We start from the raw sequence: 15,067 nt of genomic DNA, 5'->3' as shown, positions 1-15,067 counted from the left end.
GAACACATGGATGATGTTTCTCCCCCCCCAAAAAAATTCTTTTAACTCTTCTTTGGAATACAAGGGTGCTCTGTTCCAGTCACCTTTGACTTTGGTGAAAGGCTTCTTGGATTTCTTCTGCCATCAAGGTAGAAATGGACGGCACGCAAGGCATCCGTTGAAGACTCCTTGGGATCACCCCTGCCTGTGTCTTTAACAACCAGTTGACAAAGTGGAGGGATTAGTCTCGTTACGTGAAACCCGCCAGGACCCTGCAGAGGCAGCAGCCAAAGACTCTGTGAAACATCCGTGATCGGACAGTAGGTCATGGCACCTTTCAGATCTTCTGAGGAGTCCAGAAACCATCCACCAGAGAGACAGTCTGTACCGTGTTCGAGAAATCCACCCGTCACTGACGTGTTGTGAGAGTGGAGTCTGTGGTGCAGGGGGACGGGTTTCAGAATTTGTTAGGAGGTAGAGCTGTCCCTCGTTTGCCCAGCCCAAAATCAGAGACTCGCGGCCCCTGTCTGATTTCTTGAGCTAGCAAGTTGTTCTCCCGTCACTTGAAGTTGATTTTCTTCTAGTTTGGGTTGTTAGCATTCTCTAGAGAGATGGTTAGATGGCATCACTGACTCAATGGACATGAATTTGAGCAAACTCTGGGAGACAGTGAAGGACAGAGAACCTTGGCGTCCTGAAGTCCATGGAGTTGCAAAGAGTCTGATGCGATTTAGCAATGAAACACACACACACACACACACACACACACACACGCACACTCTGTGTGTTCACAGGAGGCAGAACATGGATTTTGTTCTGTGTCCTTCTCTGTCGTGCGTGCTCAGGATCCGGACCTTTCTGAGCCTCGGTTTACTGTCTGTAAAGCTGGGGGTGACAGTGCCCATCTCACGAAGCTGCTGTGAGGCTTTCCTCCAGTGGCCCAGAACGGAAGCCCGAGAAAAGACTGTGCCTTTAGGCTGAGTGCTGATTGCGACTGGAGTGCCCGCACGCAGGATGGTCGGCAGGCTCTCTGAGGTTGCGAGCCCGGGCCGATAGAGGTGGAGGGGGCCAGAGGAGGGCCCTTCTCTGCTTGCAGAGTACCCCTGCGCTGCGCGCCTCGCTCCCAGCAGCCTCGCTCCCAGCAGGGGCTCCGCCTGAGCAGGTAGCGTGCGCTGCGCCCTTCTGCCCCTTGCGGATCCCAGTTGCTGACTCCTGGTGGGGAGTTTTCACTGTTCACCAAACTCACCACGCTAGCTTTGTCCCTGCAGAGGAGCTGTCCCCCGGCCTGCCGTTGAGAGATTTGGGGAATGTAAACCTTGGGTATCCGAAACCTTTTCCTTCCCCACCCCGCAGCCGAGAGAGTGCTCCACCTCCTGAGCGATTCATTGTGGACCCTTCACTCCCTGCAGGATGTGTAAGGGAAGATGAGCCGATCGCTCTAGGCGTCGACACAGAGCCTGTATGGAGGTTGCTGGGTTTTGCTGCAGAATAAACAAATCAGGGGGGAGAGGCACTTGGACATCCTCGTTGCTGGAGGGGAAGCTGAGGTAACTGGGGGTCTCTGCTAGGACCGTGGCATTTGTATGTTCCTGATGGCCTCAGCTGGCCTTGGGGACAGTGTTAGAGGCTCAGTCGTGTCTCTCTCTTTGCAACCCCATGGACTGTAGTAGACCAGCCCGCCAGGCTCCTCTGTCCGTGGGATTCTCCGGGCAAGGGTAATGGAGTGCGTTGCCATTCTCTTCTGCAGGGGATCTTCCCGACCCAGGGATCGAACCTGGGTCTCCTGCTTTACAGGCAGATTCTTTACCTTCTGAGCCACCAGGGAAGCTGGCCTTGGGGAGTCCAGTAAACAGGGAGAAAAGCAAAATGGCAGGATTATGTCTTGGTACCGTTCTGGGCTGAAGAGATGGGCAGAGGATTGAGGAAAGAAAGCTGAACGGAACCCAGGAAGACAACGAGCAGGTCTGCTGTGGGTGAACGTGGACTGTGGTCATCTCGTTCTGTTGTTTTCTGACCAGAAGGTCTGTGCCTTCTCCCATTCTGGTTTTAGGGGAGCCATGTACTTCTTACAAACCGGGAGGAGGGTGTTGGTGGGGTGGGAGTTGGGAAGTCTGCCATTTTTTGTTGGTACTTAATGACTTGGAAACTTGAAATAACACTCCACCTGCCTTTCTTGAGACTCCTGGCAGCCTAAATGGAAAACTTGTGTCAAGTGAGCAGAAAATGAGGGAGGAAAGGGCCCTGGAGCACCCAAAAACTATTGTGTAGAAGTCCTGGCAGATAAGCTGTGTGCTTCCCAGCCCGGGAGAGCGCCAGCACCCACGGAGGCCGGCCTGCAGGGACGCCCTGGGGGCCAGACTCAGCGGCGCTCCGCTCCCAGCGCCTGAAGGATGGAGGATGAAGGGCTGACCTGCTTCATTCCCCACCCCCCTTCCTGCAGTAAAGGGGAAGAACCACAACACGCATACAACACACACACACCACACCACACACATATACACAAACACACACACACACCACACCACACCCATCACACCACACCCACCACACCACACCCACACATCACACCACACACACACACACACCACACCACACCCATATACACAAACACACACATCACACCACACACACCACACCACACACACATCACCTCACACACACACACACACACCACACCACACACATATATACACACACACACACCACACCACACACACACACACACCACACCACACCCATATACACAAACACACACACATCACACCACACACACACCACACACACACATCACCTCACACACACACACACACACCCCACACCACACACATATACACACACACACACACACACCCCACACACACACATCACACCACACCACACACACATCACACCACACACACACACCACACCATACACATATACACAAACACACACACACATCACACCACACACACACATCACACACACACACACCCCACACCACACACATATACACACACACACACACACCCCACACCACACACACATCACACCACACCACACCCACACATCACACCACACACACACACACACACACACCATACACATATACACAAACACACATACACATCACACCACACACACACATCACACCACACCCACACATCACACCACACCACACACACACATCACACCTCACACACACACACACACACACCACACCACACACATATACACACACACACCACACCACACCACACACACACACACCCCCCACACCATACACATATACACAAACACACACACATCACACACACCACACCCACACATCACACCACACACACACACACACACACCATACACATATACACAAACACACATACACATCACACCACACCCACACATCACACCACACCCACACATCACACACCACACCACACACATATACACACACACATCACATCACATCACATACACCACACCACACACAGCATACCACACCCACACATCACACCACACACACACACACACACACAATCACACCACACACACCACACCACACCCATACATCACACCATACCACACCACACACACACACACATACACCACATCAGACACACCATACCACACCGTGCGCACACACCACACTGCACACCACACACACACACACACACCCCACACCACACACACCATACCACAGCACGCACACACACCACGCTGCACACACCACACACACACTACACCACGCACACACACCCACACCACACACACACCATACCACACACACCATACCACACCGCACACCCACACCACACCATACACACCCACACCACACCACACCCACCACAGCACACTTAATCGCACACACACACGCACCGTACCACACACGCACCTGGCTTCATACGGTGTCAGAGTGCTCACAGACTCTGGGACGGTAACTCTGGACCCAAGTGTTTGAATCTGTGACTTGCTCCTCCTCTCACAGTTGGGTTTTTTTCCTGTTTGGTTTGTTTGCTTGTTTCGTTTGTTTGTTCTGATTTCACAGCCCATAGCAGGTGAGGGCAGGAGTGCAGCCGGCGGCCTGACAGGAGAGGTAGGGGAATTCGGGGTGCAGAGCCAGGCCGGTCCAGGAGCGGCCGCCGCGCGGCGTCCTCTGTGGGTGAAACGCACTGACCGGTTCACGCGTCGTCGTATAGAAGCATTTTAGAGGGAGTCCCTCTCAGGATTAACGGAGAGCTGGTTTGTTCACGCCTCGGGTTGGCCCCAGGAGCCGCTGCGGAGACCAGGGTCCGCGCTTTCGAGCTGCTCACACGGGAGGCCACGGAGCCACGTCGGGCGTCTGGAAGGGCCGGGGGAGTGCGATGCTGGGTCGCTCTGCAGGGGCGCGGCCCTTGCTGCCCGCGGCTCGCCTGGCGTGCGTTGGCTCACCGGCCCCTCTCGGGCAGGGACTGCGTCTCAGTCGTTCAGCTCGCGCGGCGATGCCTCCCGTCTTGTGGCGGTGGAGCAGGGCCAGAGTCGGGTGGAAAGAGGGCCCGGGTGGGGAGCACGCTCTCCCCATGCCGCCTGGGGCATGTGCTGCTTCTGCTGCTGACCGTGGGACCCTGCACAGCTTCCTCTGAGCCTCACCATCTGTCTGTAAAATGAGGGGTCAGGCTTTAGATGAACTTGGAAGGCCCATCTGGATCTAAATCCCTGTGATCCTGGCAGGACTTTTATTATTTTTTAATTTTAATTTAGTTTTTTTTTTGGCACGTGGGATCTTAGTTCCCTTCCCAGGGATCGAACTCGCACACCCACCCACCCCTTCCCACCACGCTGGAAGTGCAGAGCCTTAACCACTAACTAGTCTGCCAGGGAAGTCCTCTGGCAGAATTTTTTTTTTTTAAAGCAGAGGCTTGTGTTTTTGTTTTCATGGTGATCAAAACAACATTGTCCCAAGGCACTGAATTGCTTTCACCTTGAAATGGTTAATTTTATGTTGAAGATGACCTTGACCCAGCAGTGAAAATTCTCAGCAGAGGCTTGGTCCGCCAGATGGGCTTCCACTGTGGCTTTGCGGAGCTTGGTGTAGGGTTTTGGAATTTCCCCTGGGAAGGCATGCCATCCACAGGGACGGCCTGTGTGTGTCTGGTGGGCTGCCGCCCTCCGGCCGCTGTCATCCACACGTCCCTCGCAGAAGATTCAACCAGAGGGCACTCAGTCAGGGCAAGGAAACACTTTTTCTTTTTGTTAATCCAAACTGTGCAGTTTCCCAGCGGCCTGCAGATGAGTGGTTGGCCGGGCCGCCCTGCAAATCTTCCCCACGTAGCCCCCGGCACACATTGTTCCCGGGCCACATGGCAGAAAACAGATTCAGCTTTTAAACAGAGTCGCCTGTTGGGTCACAGATTATACAAGACAAAAACCACGGTGCCTTTAGACTCCATAAACTTGTGATAAATCAGCCTGGGCTCCAGCGAAGTTGGCCTTTGTGCTGTCTGTGAAGTATTTGCTAAGCCTCTTGGGAATGTAAACGAGGGAAGGACTTGATGAATTTAAGAACAAACTATAAAGGCCTTGAAGCTTTGGCTGGTTGTTTATGTGTAGACAGATGCTGTTAAGTACAGATCGGCCTCAACCAGTCCCTGGAGCAGGCCAGGCGGGGCTTCTGCTCAGAGAACAGAGCAGTTTGAAGTTCCTGCGTGTCCTTGAAATTACAGTCGCTGTTTTAAAAGGGCACACGCAGTTGTACACACGCCAGTGAGGCTGCGGCATCGTCTCGTGGGGGGCAGAGGGGCCCCACTGGAAAGCTCAGGCATCTCAGACCCCTCGTTTCTAGTAGGTTCCCTTGACCTGTCTGTCCTGCCTCTTAAAGTCTTTGGCCCTCTCGTCCTCTCCAGCCCCACCCCTGGTCACATGGGCTCCCCACAGGCGCCACGGGCCTCCTCCTGTGTCGGTTACTGTTGCCGTCTCAGAACCACTCCAGAACCTGGTGACTGCAAAGAGCCGCAGTCACATGTTATCTCCATTGGTTCCGGGGGCCGGACATTTAGGGGAGAGCCTCGGCCAGGCAGTTCTGGCTCAGGATCTCGGGCTGTTGAAGCCGGCAGCACCTGCAGGCTGGCCAGGGTTCTCCCTTCACCGTCCAGGCGTCTCTTCAGGTGGCCTTTCTTCATCAGGCGGCTCTTCCTCACAGCGTGGCTGCCTCAGGGCGGCTGCGCTGGGCTGCAGGCCTGAGTGTTGAGCGGGCGAGGGGGAGGATGAATGATCTTTTATGGCTCAGAAGTGACCGAGGTCAGCCCTGCTGATTGTAGGAGTCAGAAAACTCCCTGTTCCAAGAAGGGGTGGGGGAACGTGGACTCCACCCCTCAGCGGGGCAATGGCCAGAGTCTCGCTGTAAGACGGGCGAGGGGTGGGGGAGCTTGTTCAGGCGGGATTTTGGAAACTAGTCTGCTTCATTCTCTACAACTTGACAGTACTCCTCTCAGTCCTCTGTGGAGAAATCTTCGGGGGCTCCTGATGACTCCTGGAGAAGCAGGTTTTAGAGTTTAAAGGCCGAGCAGAATGGCACAGAAGCTGTACTTAAGAAGTTGACCAGCGCAAAGCTGCTGGGAGCACGGAGGTTCCGTTCCGTTCCCTGGAGCCTGCCGACAAAACCGCTGCCCTCTGGGGTTTGGGCTGAAGCCGGCCTTGCTCTGACCCCTCGCTCCTCCTGGGGCCAGGCCCCAGTCTTTCCCAGCCTCTCCATCTTGCTGCACCCATGGTCTCTGCGTTGGCCTGGGGCACCCTTGCTCAGCCAGTAATAACGGGTCGTGGACCCCGTCCCCTCTTTCTGAGGATCTTTGGTGCACATTTACTCCCAAAGTGTCTCATTTTTGTGGACAGAGGTGTTTATTGCATTAAGCTTTGAGCTTATCCCCGGCTAGGACATGTCCTGTTCTCTGCACCCCCGCCAGGAGATGGAGTCGCTGTTGTTGCTGATGATTTCCGAGTTAGTCTTTGCCCTTGGAGTTCCTGCGGCCGGCCAGGTTCCACTGTGTGCAGACGCTTGGCAGCACCACCCGGCGTCTGACAATCCCGTAGCAGGTCTCTTCAGCTGTGGTGTTTTATTTGACTTTCTGTCCCGAAACAGTATTAGCAGTGGTTTTACTTGTCATCAGGTGATTTTAAGCAATTCATGTGTTTCTTCAAGCCGCGTGAGAAACCAGCAGAGTGAAAACGTCCCCTCACTGTTGATGTCCTGAAAACACAACCGCAGATCTGAACTGACGCCGTGAGCCTCACCAGCGCAGAGCGGGCTGGCTGTCCCCTCTGTATGCCGCACCCTAACAAGGGCTCCTCTGCAGTCTTTCCCTGTGTGGATTCTGACTGCTCCACGAGCTCCTGGAGACAGTGTCAGAACCAATGCTTGTCACCTTGGGAGCACTCAGATTATTCAACAGCTAATTGAACGGGTAGAGAATTCCAGAGTGACGCGAAACAGTCATTCTTGTCCTTTTTACCTTTCAGCCTGGAAAATGCCACCAGTAGGAAGGGGGAGCCGGGAAAGCTCCTTTGATGAAGGGGAAGTGTGTCTAGGACCAGTTAGGATTTCAAAGGAACCGTGTCGTGGAGACCCCTGGTCACGGGGTGACTGGACAAAATAAAGAGCCTGGAAAGCCTAGGGAAAGAATTGACTCACGACGAGGTGCGCATGCGTGCACGCGGTGTACCCGGAGCTGCCCCGTCTGCAGCTCCCGTGTCCCCTCACACTCACCTCAGGACCCTGTGCTCTTCTGTGGCTGGCTCCTCGAGTGTCGGGACTAGGTTTCCTTCCCTGCACCCGGTTCAGGGCGCTCAAGGCTCGGTGGTGGAGCTGAAGCCTAGTTTCGGGCCTGCAGGGGCTGTTGAAGGGCAGGACGGTGCAGCAGGTGCGTCTGCTCTTACCCTGGGGACGGTGCGCAGCCCACCAGGGGGAGTCTTAGCATCCTCTCCCCAGATCCCAGGCCGTGCGGCTAAGACCAAAGCAGAGCACTCCTGACCCCTCTAAGGGCTGGAGGCAAAAGCCCCAAGAGGCCTTGAGCTCCCTGCCCTGGGGGAAGATCTTAAAGGGTTGCAGAGCTCCCTGCCCGCTTCCTGCCAAGCTGCTACGGTTACCCAGGTGGTGGTTGTGAAGGGGATCTCACTAGGCAAAGGCGAGGCTCTCAGCGCCCGGTCCTGGCGCTGGAGTCAGACGCGGGGTGGGGGTAGGTTCCATGCAAGAACACCTTCCTTCTTCCCCTCCTCAGGCTTTAGACTCGGAGCTCCTTGATCCCAGTGCCTGTCCTTGCTTGCTCTTGGTTTTTTTTTTTCCATGTTACCTTTAAAAAATATTGAGTGAAGTGAAACAGTGACAATGAAAAAGAGAAATCAACCTGTGCGTATATGGTCAATTCACTTTGGATAGAGGAGTCACGAATGAGTATACAGTGGGGACAGTCTCTTCACTGAATGGAGTTGGGGAAATTGGACAGCCACGTGTGAAAGTCTGAAACTGGACCCCCGTCATACACGGCACACACATCAGCTCAGAAATACTTAGATCCCTGATAGCTGTAAAGGACTATGCTAACATATGTGTAAGTTTAAGCATCCTGATACCATGAATATCTCTGAGTCCATTATTTCACGCAGGATCTCGATGAATGTCGAGTTTTATATTTCCCTCGTGGCTCCTTGTCCCTCTTCTGAGTTTTGTGTTCGTCGTCCCCTTGTCTTGGCAAATGAGAAGGAAGGCCTTGCTGTGTCAGTGTAGAGTGTGTGTGCACAGTGTGTGGGGCTCAGGGCTGCTGGGCTTCTCTTCTGAGTTTTGTGTTCGTCGTCCCCTCGTCTTGGCAAATGAGAAGGAAGGCCTTGCTGTGTCAGTGTAGAGTGTGTGTGCACAGCGTGTGGGGCTCAGGGCTGCTGGGCTTCTCTTCTGAGTTTTGTGTTCGTCGTCCCCTCGTCTTGGCAAATGAGAAGGAAGGCCTTGCTGTGTCAGTGTAGAGTGTGTGTGCACAGCGTGTGGGGCTCAGGGCTGCTGGGCTTCTCTTCTGAGTTTTGTGTTCGTCGTCCCCTCGTCTTGGCAAATGAGAAGGAAGGCCTTGCTGTGTCAGTGTAGAGTGTGTGTGCACCGCGTGTGGGGCTCAGGGCTGCTGGGCTGTGAGCTTCTTGGAAGTGGCCGCGCCCTCTGTAGCCCTCTGGCACTTGCTTCCCCAGCCCCACTCATTCTATTTCTGGGGCCACGCATGTTGCTTGTAGCTGTGGACCAGCCATGTTTTCTTCATCCTCTTGTGCTGTTTCCTGTTTGGACCTCTAAGGATTTGGGATGACTCCCAAGCAAAGGGCTCCAGTTAACTATAATTTAAAATATTTTTGCAAGCTGTCATTAAGTTTTCCCATGTTGCTTGGCTTTATGGGAAGCTTTTTAGTCATTTACTAATTTAACGACAGTTAAACATCCTTACTCCTTGGAAGGAAAGTTATGACCAACCTAGATAGCATATTAAAAAGCAGAGACATCACTCTGTCAGCTAAGGTCCGTCTAGTCAAGGCTATGGTTTTTCCAGTGGTCATGTATGGATGTGAGAGTTGGACTGTGAAGAAAGCTGAGCACCGAAGAATTGATGTTTTTGAACTGTGGTGCTGGAGAAGATTCTTGAGAGTCCCTTGGACTGCAAGGAGATCCAACCAGCCCATCCTAAAGGAGAGCAGTCCTGGGTGTTCATTGGAAGGACTGACGTGGAAACTGAAACTCCAATGCTTTGGTGAAGGGCTGACTGATTTGAAAAGACCCTGATGCTGGGAAAGATTGAGGGCAGGAGAAGAGGGGACAACAGAGGATGAGATGGTTGGATGGCATCACCGACTCAATGGACACGGGTTTGGATGGACTCTGGGAGTTGGTGATGGACAGGGAGGCCTGGCGTGCTGTGGTTCATGGGGTCACACACAGTTGGACATGACTGAGCGACTGAACTGAAGACATCTTTAGCCTTAGAAATTTGTAGTGAGTGTTTCCTATTTAGATTATTAGGATTGATTCAAAATACAAGTTAGACCATTTTGCAGTAATATTTTAATGCTTTCAAACTCAAAACAGTCAGAGGACTGTCTGGAAGGAAAGCCTGCATGCTGCCGGCGCTTTGGGAGTGAGGCTGTGGTCAGTGCGTTGGAGGTGGGGATCTGTGAACAGGCTCCTCGGAAGCATGGGAACAGTGTCTTTTCACGTGGACCTTTTCTGGTCAAGTTATGTTGTTCCTTTTTCTAAATACTGAGCTTCTGGTTAATCCCTTCTGAACTTCCCATTATGTCTGAGTTAAAGATTCAGTGTAGCTAGGCTTCTTTTAAGAACTTTCCCTTGTTCTCAGGAGTATTGTTAACATCTAGTTGACATTATTTCCAAAGACCAGACGTTTCAGGGTTACGGGTAGTCTATGAGTTAGAATTGTACGTAAAATGCTCTGTGCGTGTGCAGTTTTCCGGATTCTTAGCTTTAACCAGAGTCTGGGAGCTTGGAATTCCCCAAAACAATTCTTTTAAGCCGAGGTTTCTCCAGCTTGGCTTTACTGCCCTGTTGGGTCAGGTTGTTGGGGTCCGTCCTGTTCATCGCAGGGTGTTCGTTCAGAAGCGTCCTGGGCGCCTTCCCACCGGGTCCCCTCCTGCACAGTGATGACAGCCGAAAATGTCTCCGTACGTTCCTCACGTCTCCTGGGGGCGCTGTGGGGAGGGCAGAATCAATCCCAGTTGAGAAACGCCTGTTTATTTTTTTTAGAGTGGTTTTAGGTGTGCAGCAAAGGTGAGCAGAAGCTGCAGAGATTTCCCCTGCACCCTGGGCCTCTCCTGCTGTCGGCATCCCCTGCGAGCGTCAGAGCTGACGCACCTGCCCTGCATCCTCATCACTCAGAATCCATGGCTTTCATTCAGGCTCACTCTTGGTGGTTGTACATCCTGTGGATTTGGACACATTTGAAACGACATATCCCCCTGATCCCTGCACACAGCACAACCAAGCAGGCAGGCGGGTCAGCCCGCGTGTGTGTGTGTGTGCGTGCGTGTGTGTGTGTAGGCAGGTCAGCCCGTGTGTGTGTGCGTGCGTGTGTGTGTGTAGGCAGGTCAGCCCGTGTGTGTGTGTGTGTGTGTGTGTGTGCGTGTGTGTGTATGTGTGTGTGTGTGTTTTCACTGAGTCAGGTCCGACTGTTTGTGACCCCATGGACTCTAGCCCTCCAGGCTCCTTTGTCCATGGGATCTCCCAGGCAAGAACACTGGAGTGGGTTGCCAGTTCCTTCTCCAGGGGATCTTCCCGACCCAGGGATCAAACTCACATCTCCTGCCTTATAGGCAGATTCTTTACCACTTGAGCCACCAGGGAAGCCCTGAATGACACATGCCTGCCATTATCACCATTATATATAGTATTGTAATACAGTTTCACTGCCCTAAAATTCCTCTGTGCTGTGCTGTTCTCATCCCTCTCTCCCTTCCAACCCCTAGCAGTCACTGATTTTTTTTTTTTAATTGTCTGTGTAGTTTTGTCTTTTCCGAAAGGTCGTAGCTGGATTCATACGGTATGTGCCCTCTTCAGATCAGCTTTTCCCACTTGGTGGGCGTGCACAATTTGCCTCCTGCGTACCCTTTCATGGTGTCATAACACCCCATTGTCTGTGTTACCACAGCTTCTTTATCCACTCACCTACTGAAGCCATCTTGACTGCTTCCAAGTTTTGGCAATTATGAATAAAGCTGCCATAGACAGTTGAGGGCAGGCTTTCGTGAGAACATTTGTTTCCAGCGTGGTTGCTGGATTGTGTGGCAAGAGTATGTTGAGTTTTGGAAGAAACTGCCAAGCTGTCTTTGGAAGTGGCTAAATAGCAACCCACTCCAGTGTTCTCGCTTGGAGAATCCCAGGGATTGGGGAGCCTGGTGGGCTGCCATCTGTGGGGTCGCACAGAGTCGGACACGACTGAAGTGACTTAGCAGCAGCAGCACCGTTATGCGCATCCTCCGACAGTGAATCGGAGTTACTGAGGTGCCACGTTCCTTTCAGCTTTTGGTGTTAACAGAATTCTGGGTTTCGTCCATTCTAATGGACGTGTAATAGTATCTCATTTTGCTTTGTATTTCTCTGGTGATGTGTGATGTTGAGCATCTTTTCAGATGGTGCTACTTACCGTCTGTGTATGTTTGATGAGACATCTGTTAAGGTCTTTGGCCCATTAGTTTATACTCTTCAAGTAGTTTGACTTGATTCATTTAGGGTTTTCTCTTCTTGCCTGGCCAAGGGAATACAGAGCTATTTACAGAGTTTTGAACTGCTAGCTTCTGTTGAGAGCAATAGGAGAGACTTCTGGGTTGCCTTGAGTGGGCAGATGTTATAAAATATTTATATTTTACAATATTTTTAAAAATTGAAATATGTACTTGTGTGCATACACAAAAGCACTCCCAATCAAATATATACTAGTATGTGTTACGCATTTCACAAGTATTCTCTAAATCATCCTGACGACTCTGTGCAGTAGATAGTATTCTCATTTTATGGATTATCAACCTTTAAAAGTAAAATAGCTGGTTATTTTACCAGCAAAATGGACTTATTTGGGAATTGCAAAGAATTACAGTTCAGGAAAAAATAGCAAAGTGTAGCAAACAAAGGGAAGGAACCTTACTTTATAGAGAAAAAGGAAGTTGAGAAGAGGTGCGTAGAAGGAATGGCCGCTGGAGGAAGGGGAGAATTCGGGGGTGCAGGTGGTGATGTCTTCCCGTGGGCTGGGCTTGCCGCTGGACAAGGAGAAAGCCTCTTTCCTCCTCCTGGAACGCAGGGTCCGCTCTTCCTGTTGAGGGAGTGTGTAATTGGTGTTGTGTGTCGGTGCTTGAGAGCTCCCCCTTCTGGCCACCCGGCTCCATTTTAAGTGTAGTTTCCTTTCTTCCCCTTCACAGGATGAGTAGATGTCCCTAGAGGTTACGAAATGTGCCCAAGTCCTAAGCTAATGAGTGGCAGAGCCCAGCACTGAACAGAAGCCAGCAGCAGCAAGTTAGTTTCCGTGTGTTCTTGACCCTAGAAGTACTAAAATGTCTTCATGTCGGTGGGCCGCGTCCCGTGGGCTTGGCTGGCACAGCAGGCCTGGCACACGTGGGGAATACCTGGCTGCTGGGAAATTCCACTAAGTGGAACAAGTGCTGTGAGGTTTCCGGAGTGTGCGTGTGTGTCTGCAGAGCACAGCCTGTTTGTTGCGTCTCAGAATGAATTCTTGTTGATGGACAGGGGTTTTTGTTTTTGTTTCTTTTTTACAAACAGCCTGCTGTATATGCTGTATCGGCTACCTGGGGGGGGAACTGCCTTCAGTTAGCATATGCGTTATGTCTCTGGGTGTATATAAAGCGGGTCTTTGTCCCATAGCCTGTTTGTGATTCATGTACACGGAAGTGCAGGTGGTCGGATTCAGAGTTTATGTTTTATTACTGTCAAATGTAGCATTTCCAGGATTACCTCGTGTAGTTTATAAAGCTTCTGGAGCTTGTTGATTCAGGGCTTTCAGAACTCCTGAGATGGGTCTGGGCAGAGCAGATTAAGGCTGCGAATCAGCCGGCGCCTCTGGCTGGGTGTGTAGGGCCCCGCCCGCCTCGTGCGCTTCCCAGCGTCGCACGCGGTGGTCTGCCCCGTCCTCCCAGGCCCGCCTGTGTCACCTTACTTCTGGCTGCTGCGCCGCAGCCCTGGCTTCCCTCTGCGTGAGAGCCCACTGTGCACTGAGTTAATACCTTGCAGTCTCCCAGTCTCGCCCCGATTCAGTTCCTGCCTGCCTCCCTCCGCGGTTTGTTGCGGTTACAGTGCCTGACGCGGTGGCTCTCAGCGTGTTAATACCTTTCAGTCTCCCAGTCTCGCCCCGATTCAGTTCCTGCCTGCCTCACTCCGCGGTTTGTTGCGGTTACAGTGCCTGGCGGTGGCTCTCAGCGTGTTAATACCTTGCAGTCTCCCTGTCTCGCCCCGATTCAGTTCCTGCCTGCCTCCCTCCGCGGTTTGTTGCGGTTACAGTGCCTGATGCGGTGGCTCTCAGCGTGTTAATACCTTGCAGTCTCCCAGTCTCGCCCCGATTCAGTTCCTGCCTGCCTCCCTCCGCGGTTTGTTGCGGTACAGTGCCTGATGCGGTGGCTCTCAGCGTGTTAATACCTTGCAGTCTCCCAGTCTCGCCCCGATTCAGTTCCTGCCTGCCTCCCTCCGCGGTTTGTTGCAGTTACAGTGCCTGGCGGTGGCTCTCAGCGTGTGTCTACAGCATGAATGTTGTTTGTTTCTTTTGGCCGTGCTGGGCCTTCACTGCATGCGAGCTTCTCTCTCGTTGCAGAGCAGGGGCTGCTCCCTGGTTGTGGTGCGTGGGCTTCTCATTGAGGTGGTCTCTGTTGTTGCGGAGCTCAGGCTCTGAGCGCAAGGACTTCATAGTTACGGCTCGTGGGCTCAGTAGTTGAGGCTCCTGGGCTCCAGAGCACAGGCTCAGTAGTTGTGGCTCACGGGCTTAGCTGCTGAGGCAGGCGGGATCTTCCCGGACCAGGGATCGAACCTGAGTCTCCTGCATTGGCAGGTGGATTCTTTACCAGTGGGCCATCAGGGAACCATGCAGTATGAATATTAAATGAAGAGATGAGTGTGAGAGGAGAGCAGTCTTTATCCTCCTGGCCCTGCAGAGCACCGACCCCAGTTTCCTCCCTTGTCCACCTGGCCACCGGGAGGGAGCTCTTGACTGGAACTGTTTCTGGTCTTGGTCTGTTTTGCAAGGGCCTGGCACCTGGGAAGGTAGGCCCAGCCTCGGATGAATGACTGCAGCCCGTACACGTTGGCGCGCGTCTTGTTCTTTGCCTTTTTTTTGTCCTTGGCTTGGAGCTCATCGGGCAGCCTCACCTGGTGACATGTCCTGACGGTCATGGCCCAGTGACAGCAGAGAACAAAGCCTGACTGCTCCTTGAGCCTTCTCACTGCAGAACCAGTTAGGAGTCCTACGTCTGCCAGCCTATCGAGGTGGAGAAGGAAAGTGCATGAGACTTTGAGAGCAGGGCAGCTTTCCAAACTTCTCGGCCCCCTTCCACAAACGTAACTATCTTTTGAATCCTCCACTTGAGACAGATGCTGCCGTCCTGGGGGCCT

The 15,067-nt window shown here is 52.7% G+C and overlaps 1 protein-coding gene across 7 annotated transcripts in view; it reads left to right on the top strand.

The window, feature by feature from the left end:
* The window catches only part of CAPZB (capping actin protein of muscle Z-line subunit beta), a 140,014-nt gene that overhangs the window by 52,279 nt on the left and 72,668 nt on the right, over positions 1-15,067 (top strand). For 2 of the 7 annotated variants that reach the window (XM_086325585.1, XM_086325564.1), the window contains exon 1: positions 1,388-1,526. The exons of 3 other annotated variants lie outside the window; for them this stretch is intronic. The gene's annotated coding sequence lies outside the window, so the exon portion shown is untranslated. Of the gene's footprint in view, positions 1-1,387; positions 1,527-5,922; positions 15,014-15,067 lie in introns of those variants that run through there. 2 more of the 7 variants (XM_086325574.1, XM_086325558.1) reach the window with 2 other exon arrangements.

The sequence above is a fragment of the Bos grunniens genome, chromosome 2 (assembly GCF_055505025.1).
Source record: "Bos grunniens cultivar Pamir isolate PY7600 chromosome 2, Bosgru_T2T1.0, whole genome shotgun sequence".
Taxonomy (NCBI): Eukaryota; Metazoa; Chordata; class Mammalia; order Artiodactyla; family Bovidae; genus Bos; species Bos grunniens.
Note: the sequence above shows the minus strand (reverse complement) of the source record. Positions and strands in the feature narration are given on the sequence as shown.